The sequence below is a fragment of the Rhipicephalus microplus genome, chromosome 5 (assembly GCF_043290135.1).
Source record: "Rhipicephalus microplus isolate Deutch F79 chromosome 5, USDA_Rmic, whole genome shotgun sequence".
Classification (NCBI taxonomy): domain Eukaryota; kingdom Metazoa; phylum Arthropoda; class Arachnida; order Ixodida; family Ixodidae; genus Rhipicephalus; species Rhipicephalus microplus.
In genome coordinates, this window is record NC_134704.1 from 94,687,099 (window position 1) to 94,703,925 (window position 16,827).

The 16,827-nt window shown below is 44.7% G+C and overlaps 1 protein-coding gene and 1 long non-coding RNA gene across 2 annotated transcripts in view; one reads left to right on the plus strand and one right to left on the minus strand.

The window, feature by feature from the left end:
* Positions 1-16,827, minus strand: part of LOC142817868 (uncharacterized) — a 64,415-nt gene that overhangs the window by 1,738 nt on the left and 45,850 nt on the right. The gene's annotated exons all lie outside the window — the stretch shown is intronic.
* The window catches only part of LOC119174330 (sodium-coupled monocarboxylate transporter 2), a 59,741-nt gene continuing 57,968 nt past the window's right edge, over positions 15,055-16,827 (plus strand). The window contains exon 1 of the mRNA XM_075895776.1: positions 15,055-15,159. The gene's annotated coding sequence lies outside the window, so the exon portion shown is untranslated. The remainder of the gene's footprint in view (positions 15,160-16,827) is intronic.

Here is a 16,827-nt window from a genome sequence, read left to right on the forward strand (position 1 = left end):
AATGGAGAGAGTAAAAAGACAAGACAAGAATAATTTAATGGGACGAAAAAATAATGTGCTACATACACAACTATGCGGAAGGATTGCTGAAACACGGAAAAAGCAAAAATCTATACACTGCACAGTTAACAACTATGTTAAGACAGTGCAAAGCTGAGATGAAAACAACGGCTGTGGACTATGAAAAGCATCAAGATCAAGAAAGTTAACTTTATAGACGATGATCAACTGTTTATTATTCCCAAAGGAGGGGACCGGCCGAGAGGTCGGTTACGCTGCTTAGGGGAGGTCAGCGGGGATCCCTTGGGGAACCGCGGCCTTCGTATTCTGTGACTCGTAGAGTGTTGGAAAAAGTTGGCCGGTACATGAATCGGTCGACTCTTTCTGGTTAACTTAGGCGGAATTTGAAAGGTAATAGAACTCAGAAATAAAGGGAGGGATATCGTACCGCCAACTCGCTTTTAACGAAATAACAGGTAATCGCGATTTCTTCGGCAGTAAAGGGATGGCAGTGACAATAATCTGGTCGTGTTAGAACGAGATCAAAAGCAATATATATTGAAAGGATGATTGTAAATGCTTATTGTTTTTTTTCTGGAATCGCTCAATGAAGTTACAGCTGGATTTAGCAATATCATCTCATATCACAGATGTATATGCAAGTTGAGGAAGACATATAGCGCTGTACAATTTGTTGAGGGGTGTATGAGATCTGAATTCTCAAGAGATTTTGAAAACATATCCGAGGGAACGAAGTTCATGCATGGCAGCGTATTTAGTGTGAGCAAAACAATTTAGCATTCTATCAAAAGCAACACCAAGATCACTGATCTCATAAACTTTACATGACGACACGGTATTGACAGAGTACGGAAGTGAGACGGTGGACGCTTTGCGAGAAGACCACATAAATTAGGACTTTGAGGTATTCATGGAAAAGTTATTGTTGTTACATCATCCAGAGAAACATCTCAAGTCTGACTGCAGCAAAGGAAAGTCGTTCATTGAATAAATTTCCCTAAATATATTTAAATTATTTCCTTAAAAACTATAACATTATCTTCGTCAAGAACTTTCTCGGAATAGTTAACTTGGCGCAGATCAAGACACTCCTCTACTTAATTCGCACCTCTGAGCAATAAACAGGGGAATGGTGGTGTGACTTTTCGTGGTGTCAGTGGAGAGTGCCTCGTTCTTCTAGATATTTGTGTTGCAAGAGTTTTGTTTGGTGCTGAACACCTCATCACGAAACTTTTCATATTACCGTGGTGCACTCATGATGTGATTCTCGGGATCGACTTTCTTCAGGATTGTGGTGCTTCCGGTAATTCTGGCACAGGTGGAATTACAGTGAATAACGCGCCTTTGTCTACGCTTGCTGAGACATCTTTACCGGGGAAAAACTGTTTCGTCGTGCAGAACGATTCTCTTTTAGTGCCGTGGTCTCTATCACGTGTTCCTGTTGATCTTGCTGTTGCCAACCTTACATCGTTTTGCGCGCAAAATCAACCACTTGTGCTGGGTTGCATGAAGAAAAATGTACTTGTGCCTCGTTCTCTCGTGACAGCTGTGAATGGAGCCTCAAGCTTATGGGCTTTCAATTGTTCTTCGGCACCTGCTGTTCTTCCGCGTAATATGGAGCTTGCCGAGTTCGACGAAACCACGTACGGTACTATCACCATTTTAAGCGAAAATCAGCAGTCTGAAAAAAGCGACCCCTCGAGAAGCAGTTCTCAAGAACAGATCTTAAGAATGATCAGCAAGTCGCTACGCTCACATGAACGCCGCGCTCTTGCACGAGTCCTTATGACACATCTTTCGGTGTTCGATTTCACTCAAGGTGACACGGAGACTTCACTACCGCGTTCTCGTGCTCATCACAGAATCGACACCAGATCTGCACACCCCATCCATCGAAAACCTTACCGCGTGTCATCGAGAGAAAGGGCAGTGATAGCTGAGCAGGTCACCGACATGTTACGGAAAGGTGTTGTCTAAGAGTCATCTAGTCCGTGGGCAGCGCCTGTGATCTTAGTAAGGAAGAAGGCTGGATCATGGCGGTTATCCTTTGACTATAGAAAACTAAACACGGTCACTAAAAGAGGTGTGTATCAGCTTCCTAGGATTGATGACGTCATTGATTGCCTGCATTCCGCTGCTTACTTTTCGTCACTAGATTTCCGATCAGGGCATTGGCAAATACCCATGCACCCAAACGACAAAGAAAAAATGGCCTTTGTGACACCTGGCGGCTTTTATGAATTAATGTTATGCCGTTCGGTCTTTGTAGTGCACCGACAACGTTCGAACAATTTATGGACACAATACTTTGAGGTCTAAAATGAAACTTTGTTTGTGCTACCAGAGTCTTTCAATGCTTTTCTGGTCACGAAACTCCGCCCGAAGGTTGATATAGGGACAAAATCTGTCGCTAGAGGCGCCACCCGTCGTATGGGGGCCACAAGCCGCCGCCACTGCTGGGCTTGTATGCGCACTGCGGCCGACGTTTCGACGCGATTATGTGCATGCTGTTCTTCCTGTTACGTTTTTTTAAACGTCTCTGAACGCATCAATGCCACCAGATAAATAAGTTGAAACGAAATCCAGTGTCGACGACGAATGAGAGCTGTTTACTTTGGAACGCACGCGTAGTTTACTTGGAAGTGCGGGCCCACCTTATAAACAGCAGCGCATTAAAAGTGTTCTCACGCCGCGCGATAACGCATTGTGTCAATAATTGTCTCATAGCTCAATTATATGCATACTTACGATGCCTCGAAGCGGTACTTGCGAGCTATAGCTCGCAAGTGTTGAAAGACGATGCTTATGCTCCACGCTCTTGATGCGAGCAGCTACTGCTTGATCTGCTCGACAACATGCTTGTAATTGCGCCCGGCCAAAGGGCGATTATGTTTATGCGGTAGGTGAGCTTTATATTCTGGTAGGGCCGCTAATAGGGGGAGGAAGGTGAACGAAATGAAACACGACTGGGTAGTACAGGAGCAATCACATTGGTTTATATCCGGCTCGCCTCTCGCGCGCTACTACACAAGTTTTCAAATGAACTGAATGGTTGAGCCAGAAGTTTTATTCCAGACCTTTCTATTGAGTTTATACCCAAATGCGCAGTTGTTTTGGACACACGTTTGTGAGCGCCGATCGCTTTTTTGACGTGGGGCTTTCGATGCCGAGGGCTTTCGCGACCGCTCTAAACGTGCCCAACATTTGATTGATCACTTCTTTTCACGCAGTTTACACGGGACACCCGCCGCTTGACGTTTCCTTGTGTTTACTGTTTAGGGCATTATTATTTACCGGCCGACAACCCATGATTTCTCCGGGAACGGAAGTACAGCAGCCTAATCTGGAAGTTCCTTTTGATGCCAGTGCTAGCCGCTTGACCGCCTCTGCCACTAGCGAGGTACCTCATCACACATTTGTTTTTATTTTGTGGGTGGGAGGGGGGAAGGGCGGTTATGATTTAAGGCATGCAATAAATCTTAAATTTGGTGCTAATGATACGCCGCCTAGTAGTCATGTGTGTACTTATGAATGGGAGATTCACATATGGTGCATTTAATGGGGAGAAAGTTGGAAAACATTAATTTACACAAAGTACACTGAGAACAACACTTTGGAGAAGTGGAGAAGAAAAGCACTAGAAACTATTGCAGCTGTTCTGAGCAATGTTACACAATCTGTGACTCTACTGTACAATGTGTATTTCGTTTCATTAACAGCTGCACTCTGCCTTAGCTCACTGCCTAAAATAAACTGTATTTGAATATACACTATTTACACTATATGCAGATAAATATGAATAGTATGAAAATATTACAGTGTGATGTATACAAGATATACAACACTATATACAAACGGGAAGGCGTGCTCACATACACAGCCATTATGCTTAACACTGTGGCTTCCGCCCACCACTTGCAGGGCATGAACTGCGCACAGTTGCCCGCGAGGCTTTGTTTTTTTCTCGAGTGAAGAAATGTAATCTACATCTCAAAAAAAAGCGTACAACCTCAGCTGTTGTCCCTAAAAAGTGCAAACAGACAACCTACACTTGCTGACGCTGTGCGGCTGTCGAGCAAAATGCCCTCAACAATCCTCGCGTACACGTCACCGCATGCAATGTTTTGCACCGTGTACGTCTCTACATGTTCTTCAACAATTTTCAGGAGAGCAAGAAGACGGCTGCTAGGTACTTTCAAATAGCCCCTCGATTTTGTTTGGATCAAGGCAGATGGCTGACGTGTGCTCAACATCCTTTCGATGCAGCCTAAGCAATCCAAAGTAGAAAACTTCTTGGCCACATATCCGCCGAGGTAATCCAAAATGGAGTCTTTGGTCGAAAGGGGGCACTGGCACATGAAGTTTGCGTTTCGCTGATGCAGAAACCGTGAGCTGCCACCACACAACGCCTTCGGGATGCCGCCGCGGCCAGTGCGTTCCGCAGGGCGCAGCGGGGCGATGGCCCCCCTAGGACGGCTTGGGCCGCGTAGCGGCCACTCTTGGCACCATATCAAGCTCTCCCATAGAGTGACGGAGAAGTTTCGTGACCAGAACGGTATTAAGGGACTCTGGTGCTACGTAGAAGATGTGTTGATTTTCGGCAGCACACTGAACGAGCATAACAAACGTCTCAGCCTTGTTTTGGATTGTATACAAAAGGCCGGCTTGATCCTAAACTCTCAGAAATGTCGTTTTGGTGAAACGGAGACACTAGTACTCGGACATCTCGTTGACAAAAATGGAGTAAGGCCAGACCACGAAAAATCGAGGCCATCAGCTCTTTCGAACCACCAAAATCGGTGCGGGAATTGAGGAGCTTCTTGGGCCTATGCTCATATTTTCGTCGTTTCGTTCCGAGACTCGCCGACGTGGTGCTTCCCCTAACATGTATTCTTTAAAAAGACATCCCTTTCAACTGCACTTCAGCTTGCGACGATGCGTTACGCCAGCTAAAGTTTCTACTAACGTGAGGGCCCATACTGCGTCACTTCGATGCGTCCTTGCCTACGGAAGTGCATGCTGATGCTAGTGGCATGCTGTACTTGTGCAGCGTCATCAAGAAGCTGAGAACGTAGTGGCTTATGCCAGTCACTCTTTTAACAAAGCTGAGCGCAACTATACCGTTACAGAACAAAAATGCTTAGCAGCTGTTTTTGCGGTACACAAATTTCGACCTTATATCTATGAACGTACGTTCACTATCGTTACCGACCATCCCGCTTTATGCTGGCTTCGTGACCCGACTGGTTGACTGGCACGTTGAGCTCTTCGACTTCAGGAGTACGACTTTTTCATCTTGTTCAAGACTGGACGCTACCACGCAGATGCCGACTGTCTCTCCCGCCTTCCCCTGATGAGTGTGAAGAAGACAGTTTTGACGACTGTTTTGACTCCATTTCTTCCACATTTTCAGACTTAATTACTTTCAAGAAAGAACAAGAGGCTGATATTAGCTTAGAGCCATTACATGTCGCGGCATTGCGTCCTCGAGCCACCGGCCGCTTTTGTGTCCGGGACGGCCTTCTATACAAGACAAATTATTCGGCTATAGGCGCACGCTTTCTTCTATAGTCGTACCACAGAGTCTACAATTTACATGCCGAAAGCCATGTACGACGATGCGACAGCTGGTCATCTGGGGTTCATCAGAACTTTGAACAGGACACAAGAGCACTTTTACTGGTCCAGAATGTGGCACACAGTCAAGCACTATGTCGCAAGTTGCGAACAATGCGAACGCTACAAGCACCCTTCGACTCCTCTACCAGATCTCCATCAACCGCCACCTCCTCATCTACCATTTGATCAAGTTGATTTTGAGTCTTTGGGCCCATTTCCATGCTCGTATAACAACAATCGATGGGATAGTATGCATCGACCATCTGACTTGTTACGCAGAAACTGCGGCGATACCTTTCTGGACAGCGGCGTGCGCAGCCGTGTTAGATTGCTGACATTCATCGTTCTCCGGCATGGCCCTCCCAGAGTGATCATTAGTGATCGTGGTCGTCAGTTCGTTGTGGACGCCGTCGAAGAACTGGTTCGTCTGTGCAATTCATGGTTCCACTATTCATCCTCTTATCACCCTCACACGAATGGGCTGGTAGAACGTACAAACAGAACTCTGACTAACATGTTGGCCATGTACGTATCATCTGATCACAAGGACAGGGATGACGTTCTTCTCTTCATTACCTATGCGTATAACACGGTCAAACATGAGACAACCAATTACAGTCATTTTTGCCTCCTTTACGCACGTTCACCGTTAAGCTGCATCGATACTATTCTACCATTTGACTTCCATAGCGACTACTCTGTCTCCAAGACACTCTGCCTAGCCGAAGAAGCCCGGCTTATTGCTCGTCTTCGTACTGTGGCTTCGCAACACCGATCGAAGGAAAGCTATGACAGCTGCCATCAGTCTGTCACATACTGCAAAAGAGACTTTGTGTGGTTGTGGACGCCTCAACGTAAATGGTGTCTATGCGAGAAGTTTTTACCCCACTACAGTGGCCCATTTGTCATTGTTGATCGCTTGAGCGATTTGACATACGTGGTAGCACGGCTGACATCAGCTGGCTGTCGGTCCAACCGGACCCAGCTGGTACATGTCGCTCGCTTTAAACGGTTTCACCCTAAACATACGGAGTTATTCATACTCGCCCAGCGGGCTTCGTCTCGGAGCCGGGGAAATGCAACGGGTATGAGCCGAGAGAAGAGAAGAGGAGGAACACGTGAACTGGTGCTGATTCCGAGGCCATTGTTACCCGACCATCATCCTCGCCCTGCAAATAAACACCCTTTGACTTTAACCGTGACTACTTTTTGATATCACCAGCATACAAGACAAAGGAAGAATAACTAATTGCAAAAGAAATATCGTTAACGTAAATGAAAATTATGAGTGGGCCTAAAACTTACCCTTCATGGACCCCACTGGTCACTTTGTGCAAGAATTACGCTTGGTTATTTGGGGCAACATAGCATAATTTATATGAAGCAGATGGCTACGCAGGAGATTCACAACGAACGAGTCAACATCAAAGTGTGCAAGTTCAACCAAAAACATTGGAGTGACTTGTTCGGTGTGTTGGTTTACTTTTACGGTAGTTTTTAGCGCGAAAAACCTCCTGTAAACACGCTTGTGCGTCTGTCGTCTTTATTTCGCGCTAAAAGCTAGCGTAAAAATGCATAAACAGTTAGTCGGTGACTACTTCAATAGCCTTGCTCAGGTCACAGTAGACTACGTCACTTGTCCTCTCTGAAAAATAGGTGGGGAGATTCGCGTCACGAAACTAGCAAGATTTGTGGTAGTTGAGTGGCCAGGGAGAAGCCAGTGTTTATTATGAATCATTGAATTTTTAACGATAAAATGCCCTATCCTTATTCTTCTAGTTTTTTCACTCTGATATGATTCAGCTTAGTGGTTACTACATGTGCTAAGTAGACATATTCCTGTATACCTTCTAGCGTTTCTCCACCTATCACAAAGCGCCGTTTTCTGTCAAGACTGTTGCACATTGCTTTAGTTTTATGCATTCGAATTTTCAGACCTACCTTTCTGCTTTAAATTTCCAAAACAGTAATGATGAGCTGTAATTTGTCTCCTGAGTTACTGATCAAGGTAATGCTATCAGCTAATCACAGGTTACTAAGATACTCTCCGTTAACTCTTATGCTGAACTTTTCCTAATCTATATAGGGCCTTGAAAACATCCTGTTAACACACGGTGAACAGCATTGAAGAGATCGTGTCTCCCTGCCTTACACCCTTCTTTATTGGGATTCTGTCATTTTCTTTGTGGAGAACTATGATGGCTGTAGATCCCGCTGTTTATTTTTTTCCAGTATGCTAATGTAGGGTTCCTCGATGCCATAATTGTGTAGTACCTGCATCAATGCTGATGTGTCGACCTAGTAAAATGCCTTCTCGTAATCTATAAGTGCTACGTATATCGGTTGATTATATTCTGCTCATTTCCCTATCACGTGATTGATAATATAGATGTGGTTTATTGCAGAGTAGCCTGTACGAAATCCTGTTTGGTCATTTGGTTGATTGAACTCTAATGTAACCTTAATTCTGGTAGCTATAATTTTTGTAATTAGTTTGTAGAGAACGGACAGTAAGCTTATCGGCCTGTAAATTTCCAAGCCCTTGATGTCTTGGTTCTTATAGATTAAGATCATGTTGGCGTTTTTTCTGAGATTCTAGTACCCTTCTCATAAAGAGACACTTAGTATATAAAGTGGCTGGTTTTTCTAACACAATTTTTCCGCTATCTTTCAGCAGGTCCGTTGTTACCTTATTCTCACCAGCGGCTTTGCCTGTTTGAATTCCTTCGAGGGCTTTCATTACTTCCCCTTTCGTTACTGGTAGGATGTCGAATTTCTCTGGGCTATTATTGCTCCTTACGATATCATCCTGGTTGTTTTGACTTCTGTACTACTCTCTGTAGAACTCCTCCGCCACCTTAGCTTTTCTGTCTATATTTGTTATAAGATTGCCTTCCTAGTTCTTCGATGCATACATTCTATTTTTGCCTATGTACAAGTTTGCCTTTGCAGTTTTTAGGCTTCTGCCGATTTTTAGAGCCTGCTCAATTTTCTCCATGTTATACCTCCTGACGTTGGCTACTTTACGTCTATTAATTAACTTCGAAAGCTTCACTGGCTCTATTTTGACGATTACGTTTCAGGTTTTCATGGCTTATCGTCTCTTAATAAATTCTTCGTCTCCTGAGATAAGAGTAGTTTGCCGGTGTCCTGTCTAGTGACCGTACCTCCGACTTTCATTCCGCACTCTTTGATTATATTAGTAAGATCATCATTCATTGTGTCAAAGCAAGCGTCGGTTACCTCGGTTGAAGCCGCAAATCAATTCTAAAGCGAAACTCTGAATACCTGTACTTTCCCTCTCATCGCTAGCTCATTAATTGCCTTCTTGCGTCTCGTTTCGTGCCTTTGCTTTTTTTATACTAGATGCGGACGATGGCCGTGAGGAAAAGAAAATATCAGTGACTAGCCCTAATGAAGCGGTGTAAACAGTATACAGTAGCGCAGAGCAGAGGGCACAAGTAACGTGGTACTCGTTAACTAAACATTTGTTTGAAGTTTAGCTCTATCGCATGGCTGTTTGTGTACCTTTATCGTGTCCCCGTTAATTTGAGGCACAACATAACACACATAGTGACAAGCCCACACTACAACTTTAGAGCCAACAAATTGAGAAGATGAAAAAGATGGGAGATATCACTTTTTTTATTTTCTTACAAAACCACGAAGGTCACAGCGTAGCTGTGGTTCAAAAACCACACCTTCATCGTATAAGCCGAAGCAATTAGCGTGTCTTTTAAGGCGAAAGTCTTTAATGTATTATATTCGTTTCCATAAACGCCTCCCTGTCCTGGAACGGCGCCAGCTGCAGCCTCTCTCCCGTCCACGCTCTCATGATGGCACAACGGCGCATAGTAACAATTACGCCGCCACAGCTGCGGCATTTCTCCCTTACACTTTCTCATCAGTCAGGCGATTTCTCGGAGAGTGTTAAAATAATTTCGAGAATGGCATAGTCAGTCGAACAACAACAGGTTTTTCGCCGAACACACTAAGGGATTCGCGAAGGGACCTTAATTTTTTTAGTCGAGAGCGGCAGAGCAACAGCCTACTCAATTTATTGTTTAACGGTACGACATAAATGAAATGCACGATTTAAGAGGGGCCTGATTGATAGGCCACGCAATCGCTACCAAATCTCCACAAACCAGAAATTACGCTGGTGCTTCGTGGACATATCTACGCACATTTCCAGAACACGCCTGTCTCAGTGGGGGGGGGAAGAGGGTGGGGAGGATATTCTGGAACCGTAGCGAGGTCACTTAACGTTTCTATAACGCTCTTCCTGAGCAAAATGTGAGGCGGCACAAAATGACGCAAACTGATTGAGCCTTAGACTTCTCGCCGACCATTTCCTTACATGAACGCCCTGGCAGCGGCGTGCGGCCATCCACGCCTGCTATAGCATATGCACACAGTCGGGTAAAAAGAAAAAAAAAACATCGTCGCACCATTGACACAAGCAAGGTTATCCTATCCTGCGCTCTTGGTTTAAAGGGAAGAGAAAATGCATTTTCCTTGCATATATATGCAGTATATGACAGGAGCAGACGCGTCCTTCACTGCTTACCGCTACAGGAAGTTGAGTTAGCGAAAGCGCAATCGAATGATGCCGGTTTTGTCGACTCAAAGGAACGGCGCATTTAACGGTCGAAAGTTGGCTTATGAATAGCAGTGGATATGCATGTGCGTTGCATAAGAGTGAAATGAAACACCCCGGATCTGTTGCGCAACCTAACTGTACACTCGGCTGGTAATTTTCGCGACGCTCTGGAGACTCTAAATGTGCGCAAAATATTAACTAAAATAAACAGGAAATACAAGATCAGGAAAGAGGGACATGACATGCATATCTCCGTGTCGTAGAGCCTTGGAGATGCTGAATCACCACTTTCAAACGCAGTCAGATCACTTGAAAACGATCATCCAAATTTGCGGTAAGAATACACAAACACACACACCCCGCCCCAGAATGGCGGCAGTACTGCCATTGGTCAGTGCAAGACCGTTGTGCCAGGATGTTGCCCTCGTAACCGTAAGCGATTTTTCACTGCTAATGTAAATACAACGCGAGTCATGCCTACTTAAAACTTAGTCATGCCTACTTAAAATATTGCGTTTCTCCAAGTTGACCCGCAGGTCGTGGGATCGAATCCCGGCTGCGGCGGCTGCATTTCCGATAGAGGCGTAAATGCTGTAGGCTCGTATGCTCAGATTTGGGCGCAGGTTTAAGAACCCCAGGTGGTCGAAATTTCCGGAGCCCTCCGCTACGGCGTCTCTCATAATCATATGGTGGTTTTGGGACGTTAAACCACACATATCAATCAATCCCTTATGATAACATCTTGGTTTTTTTGGGGTGTAAAACCCCAAGTTGTTCCCTTGGTCGATGAAAGTGGCACATGAAAAGACGCCGGCTTCACGCATCGCTTTGTTTTAGCGCTCCGCTTGCTTCTCTCTTTCCTTGTTTCCATCTCTCACATTTCTTTCTCCCTATATCTTCTTTTAATCGCCACATCAGCGTATTTATACCTTCTCTTCTAACTTCTAAATTATCTTCTCTGCCTTCCATTATTTATGACTAACTACGATTGATTCCAGTGGTCATAATCCAAAAGCCACACTTTTTCACACAATCATCCGCCCACGGTATTCGTTCCTCGTCAAGAATTTGCAGATGCCACAAGCAAGCACACAGTCACCTGTCATATCTGACACTCAAGTGTAATATTAGTCATGTGCTAATAATAATAATAATAATAATAATAATAATAATAATAATAAACATATGATAATCGGTTGTTGTCGTTGTCGTTGTTGTTGTTTTTGCTTATACAGTAAAGCCACAATAGGATCATGATTCTATCCGTTGTGAAGTGTGCCGGAAATTTCGACTGCCTGGCGTTCTTTACGCCCGCATATATACACGTGCCTCTATTATAACACTTTCATCCACGTCGAAAATGCTATCGATGCAGCGGGGATCGAACCCGCACACTTGGGGTCAGCAGACGCTCAGACTTACCACTTGTTTAACGCAAATGTAAAAGAGCAGCCGGCATATGCAGACTGCTTGGTCTCAATTGATAAAACACCAAACCTTCTGTACAGAGGGACCACCGCATACTCTATGAACTATAACGAATCATAGTTTTACTTGACGTTTCTCGTGCACATATGTGCCTTTTCACTATGGCTGATGCGTTGCCGACGCAGCGATCACAGGGAACATTGAAATCGCGTCTAATGGCCACGTTTTGCAAGACAGTGCAGATCAAGACTGACTATAAAGACGATATTTTTGTACTCGTGCGCTCCCCCGCCTTTGAAAGAAGCACACTTAATAAATGATTTGATTGATATGTGGGATTTACGTCTTGAAGCCACCATATATGATTATGAGAGACGCCGTAGTGGAGGGCTCCGGAAATTTCGACCACCTGGGGTTCTTTGACGTGCACCCAAACCTGAGCACATGGGCATATAGCATTTTCACCTCGTCCGAAAATGCAGCCGCCGAAGCCGGGATTCGATCCCGCGACCTGCGGGTCAGCAGCCGAGCACCTTAGCCACTAGACCACCGCCGCGGGGCGCACACGCAATATAGACCAATTTATCACATGTAGGATTGTAGTGCGCAGGGGCCAAGGGTGTGGTTACGTCCCCGCGGATGTCCAGCGAACACTGGCGGCAACCGTCGATTAGGTACAGGCCGGATGCTGCAGTGGTCTACGATAATGAAGGCAGGAGCGCCAAAACGGACACAATTGAAGCAATTAACGACAACAGAAACGTCGTGGTCCTTCGTTCCAGCTGGCGCCCAGGCCAAGGACGGTTGCCGCGCCCCTACAAGCAACGGAAATTCTGATTATATATATATATATATATATATATATATATATATATATATATATATATATATATATATATATATATATATATATATATATATATATATATATATATATTGTAGCAGCCCAAATAAAATTCACTATTAAAAACAACTGTTTAGGGTGTCTAACACCATGCCGCTCTGCCGACGTGTCAGAGGCAGAGCGGCACGTCGTTGTTCACTCTGGTTCTGATACCAGCGATGCTGGCCATATAGCGAGAACCACGAAGCGGCTCGGCTTGGGATATAATTACTCTTCAATGACACGGGTCAATCAGTGGCACCGGCAATATAGCAGTACTTATACAACGGGAGGCCGAACGTTTCATTTTGGCGATATGACGTCCCACATGACATTTCTGGCTATGTCACGTGAATCAAGCGCCCGTGACATCGACCGGGTGTTTCGCCATCGCGCTTTTCAGGGGCGAAGCTCCTTAAAGCGGCACCCGTTCGTCCCTCGTAGTCGTAGTCGTAGTGTGTAACAAGTGTTAAAATTTGAACTGCAAGGTGGTGCCGGTGGGAGATTCTCCTGTGCTTTGTTGAACAATAAAAAGTTCCGCGGCGTGCGCGTTAACTAAAAGCCGAATGCTCCTGTCTCTCATTCTCCATTGGCATCCATTGGCATGTTCCAGTAGGAAACGTTAGTAGAAGTGTTAAAAGTCGACTTCTGCTGTCTCTCATTCCCAGTAGCAGCCATTGTTTACCTCCAAGGTAGTGCCTGGTGAGATTTCTTCTGTGCGTGAATAAACAATAAAAAATTTTTGTTCAAAACGCCGTCGATTGATGAAATAAACCGACGAAAGACGCCAGACGTTTCCTAAAAGCAAAACGAAAAGACACCAGATGTTTCTAAAGCAAAACAAAAAAAGACGTCAGCTGCTTAACGAAAGACGCTAGGTGTTTTCTAAAGCAATGGTTTTATAATCAAAACCACATCGATAGAGGTTTGTAGTTGCTGATGCTCGTTGCCATTGGTGTGTGCTGGATAAGGACGCCGAAACGCGGGAGCGCAGGACCCCGCCCACAAAGCGGTCGTAATGAAAGGACAACGGAAACCAGCAATAAAAGTTTGATAAAACATATAATCAATCGTTTCACGTCTTTTTTTTTATCGGGCGAATTAACGGAAGAAAATTTCACGGTATTACTTCCAGGAGCTTCGCCCAATCTAATCATCATTCCCCTCGTGGATCTGCCGCCAGTTTTCTTACGGTATGGAGACACGTGACTATACCAGTGTGTGACTTCCGTTTGTCGACCATCCCGTCTTTTGTCATGCCGGAATTCTCGGTGGGCGTGCAGTCTGACAGCAGAGCATCTTCTTTTGCCCTAAAGCACGCACAGTGGCCGAAATTAGTTAAATTCTAACATCAACATGACCACATGAGCCGCGGAAGCTCGAAGAGAGGATTTAGGTACGCTCATTCCCACACACTGGGCGTGCGAAGACGGGTGCAAGAAGGAAGTCAGGGCATTGCATTACACACAGATAGGACACAGATACGGCGGAATTACACACGTTTGATGCGGCAGCTGGCTGAGGTTTCAATGTCCTTAACGACATGCTTAGACCGCAAATACACAAACACAAAGTAAAGGAACACGCAACGACAAGCACAAACGGCACTCCCAGCTAAAGTAGACCGAGCACGAACCCAGTCTTAAGTAACAACATACAGACATGCGCAGTCTTCGCACAGCCTTACGCTATACAGCTATCGAGCAATCTCTTCTCCGATACGTACAACGTCACCGACGTGTCGCTGATACACTCTTCACCTTTCTTTTTGATGTGATAGGCTTCCATCAACCCACGCGCAGTTTTATACTTACTTCTACCTAGAATCTTAAACTCATTGAAACGTGGTACACGCCCGCAGACTTTGCAGTGTATAGGCAAATGCGCGAAGTCATCCTTCATTAGATTTAATTCATGCTGTTTGTATATTTGCGGCCAAAGCCTGTCATTAAGCAAGTGCCAACTAGGCCAACAATCAGTATTCTTCAATGTCCTTGTCGTGACTGCCCCAAAATTACAGCAGCTGCACTGACAACCTCCGTTCCGTCAGTGCACACTACGTCACACAGAATGAATGAAACTAAATAAATATATAAAGAGTGGAAGCATTCGTTAAGGTATGTCAAGGCAACACTAATAGAATAATCTTTTAGCAGCACGTACAATAACCTGTCGACACTACCCGTCAAACACACACACAAACACACACGCACATGCACACATACACACGTGAACACGCATACACACGCACGCACATGCAAAGAACTGCGCAAGCACTTCACAAAAAGCCTTCAGCTGCATTGATTAGCTGTATAAATACGACTGGATTCCGATGCGCGTTTCGGCAAGCTTGTTTCCGTTTTTGAAAGCCGCCAACTGCACCGAAACCGCTCGTACACAGCAAAGCACAAAGGGTGAAACCACTCAGCCAGCGAGAGGTAAAACAGGTCACGTCGAGGGAGAGGGAAAGGGGAAAGAAGACGAGCGTCCGCTCGCTGGTGTTTTTCACTCACGTCTGGACAGAGACACCATGAGATGGTCGCTGGACACCAGACAGCGTCGCAGCCGAGCAAGGGGTGTTGAATACTTTTGAGCAGCGAGACAGGTAAGCATGCTATATCAACAGCAAAAGGTTGCGCGACGTCGTATCGACAGCAAGTGAGAATTTCCGCTGTAACAGTGCTTCATGCTTGTAATCAAGCTGGTGACTGTATGGGTCAAAACGCCAAGTGCCGTATGGAACATTTATTTCGACACTACATTTCCAGACAAAGCAGGAATTTAGCTTCATCGAAAATTTTGCATCCCGTCAACTTTTGCTGCTCATAATATTCTAAGAGAAGTTGTTTTTGGGCGAGTTGATGTCTCAGTTTGCTGCACATTTTGTAAATGGTACAAAGCTAGAAACATGAAAACGAGTGGAGGGAAGAGACAGACGAACACCAAACTACCAATTGTTTATTTCCAGCTGAAAAACGAGTGCAGTTCCGTACATGCTCAGTGACGTAGAAGAGTTACCACAGACCCTACATCCCGTGAGCAATTCACTGAAGGACAACTCGGATCGATAGAGTATAATACACGGGTGCAATGACACAAGCGGACCCAATACATTTAGCACGATACACCTTTAGTAGTTATCTTCATGTTTGATTGCTGCTTTCGCCGATAATCATACTTTGCGCAAAACGTGGCACCCACCAGCAAAACATGACATGCGCGGGGAAGTGCGCCCCGTGACGCTTATACCATTGTTATTGGCATGCTCCCTGAGGTGGTCATTAATACACCGTTCCGTTCGTCCTATGTAGGACTCACCACAGCTCAGGAGAATTTCATGAACAACACCTTCGCCACAACACCTGAACTGTTTCGCATGCCCCTGTTCACCAGTTTATTTGGAATCACTGCTCAGTTTGTGGATGTTTTACCCACTTGTCAGCTAGCGCTGGGAATAAGCGATTCGTAGTTTGGTGCTCGTCTGTCTCTTTCCTCCGGGTGTTTCCACGTAAGATCGAACAAAGCATGGCTGGCCGACCTTTTAAATTTAATTCAATCTTTTATATATTGTTTCCTAATCAGTAGAAAGAAGAGATCGGCAATTTGCGTTGCTGGAAAAAAATTTTTCGTCACACAGTAAATCAATAATGAGGAAGAGGCGGAGTTCCAAGCTTACCTGCTCTGCTGTTTTATTTCTTTCGAATTTAGGGATAAATCACACAAAATATATTAAAGCTACGTACGTCATAAATTGTTTAGCTATGTATATGCATACTTGCACTTACGAGCAATTATATTTTGATTTCCGGCGTAATGTACTTTTTTAATAAAAATTGTAAAATTTCATCTTAAGAAACGTTTTTTTTTTGCCTAGTTTGCAGGCCTTTATTTCAATAAGAGCCCATGACAGGGTGGTGAAAATTCCGCATTAATTTTTCAGCATGCTTATTTATAAAACTGTCAAAGCATACATTATTACCACTTTTCAATTAAAAGGTATAATCGCGCTAACTTGAGGAAAAGAACACGCAAGAGAAACTTTTGACAACAAAAAAAACACCTCCTTGATATTTTTTTATACTTTCCCCACTCATTCTCCTACCCATCAGCTTTCACAATCAATAAAAACATGATGCGCTATATGGTTCCACTTGCAGTTAAGGCCCGTCAAAAGATTCTCTTGCGCAAGGATAGGCAACGATGGATCGGACTTCCTGCCCGCTAAGTATTTAATGCAGACCTGTACTTCAGTTTCTTAAAAGGCAATCAGCAC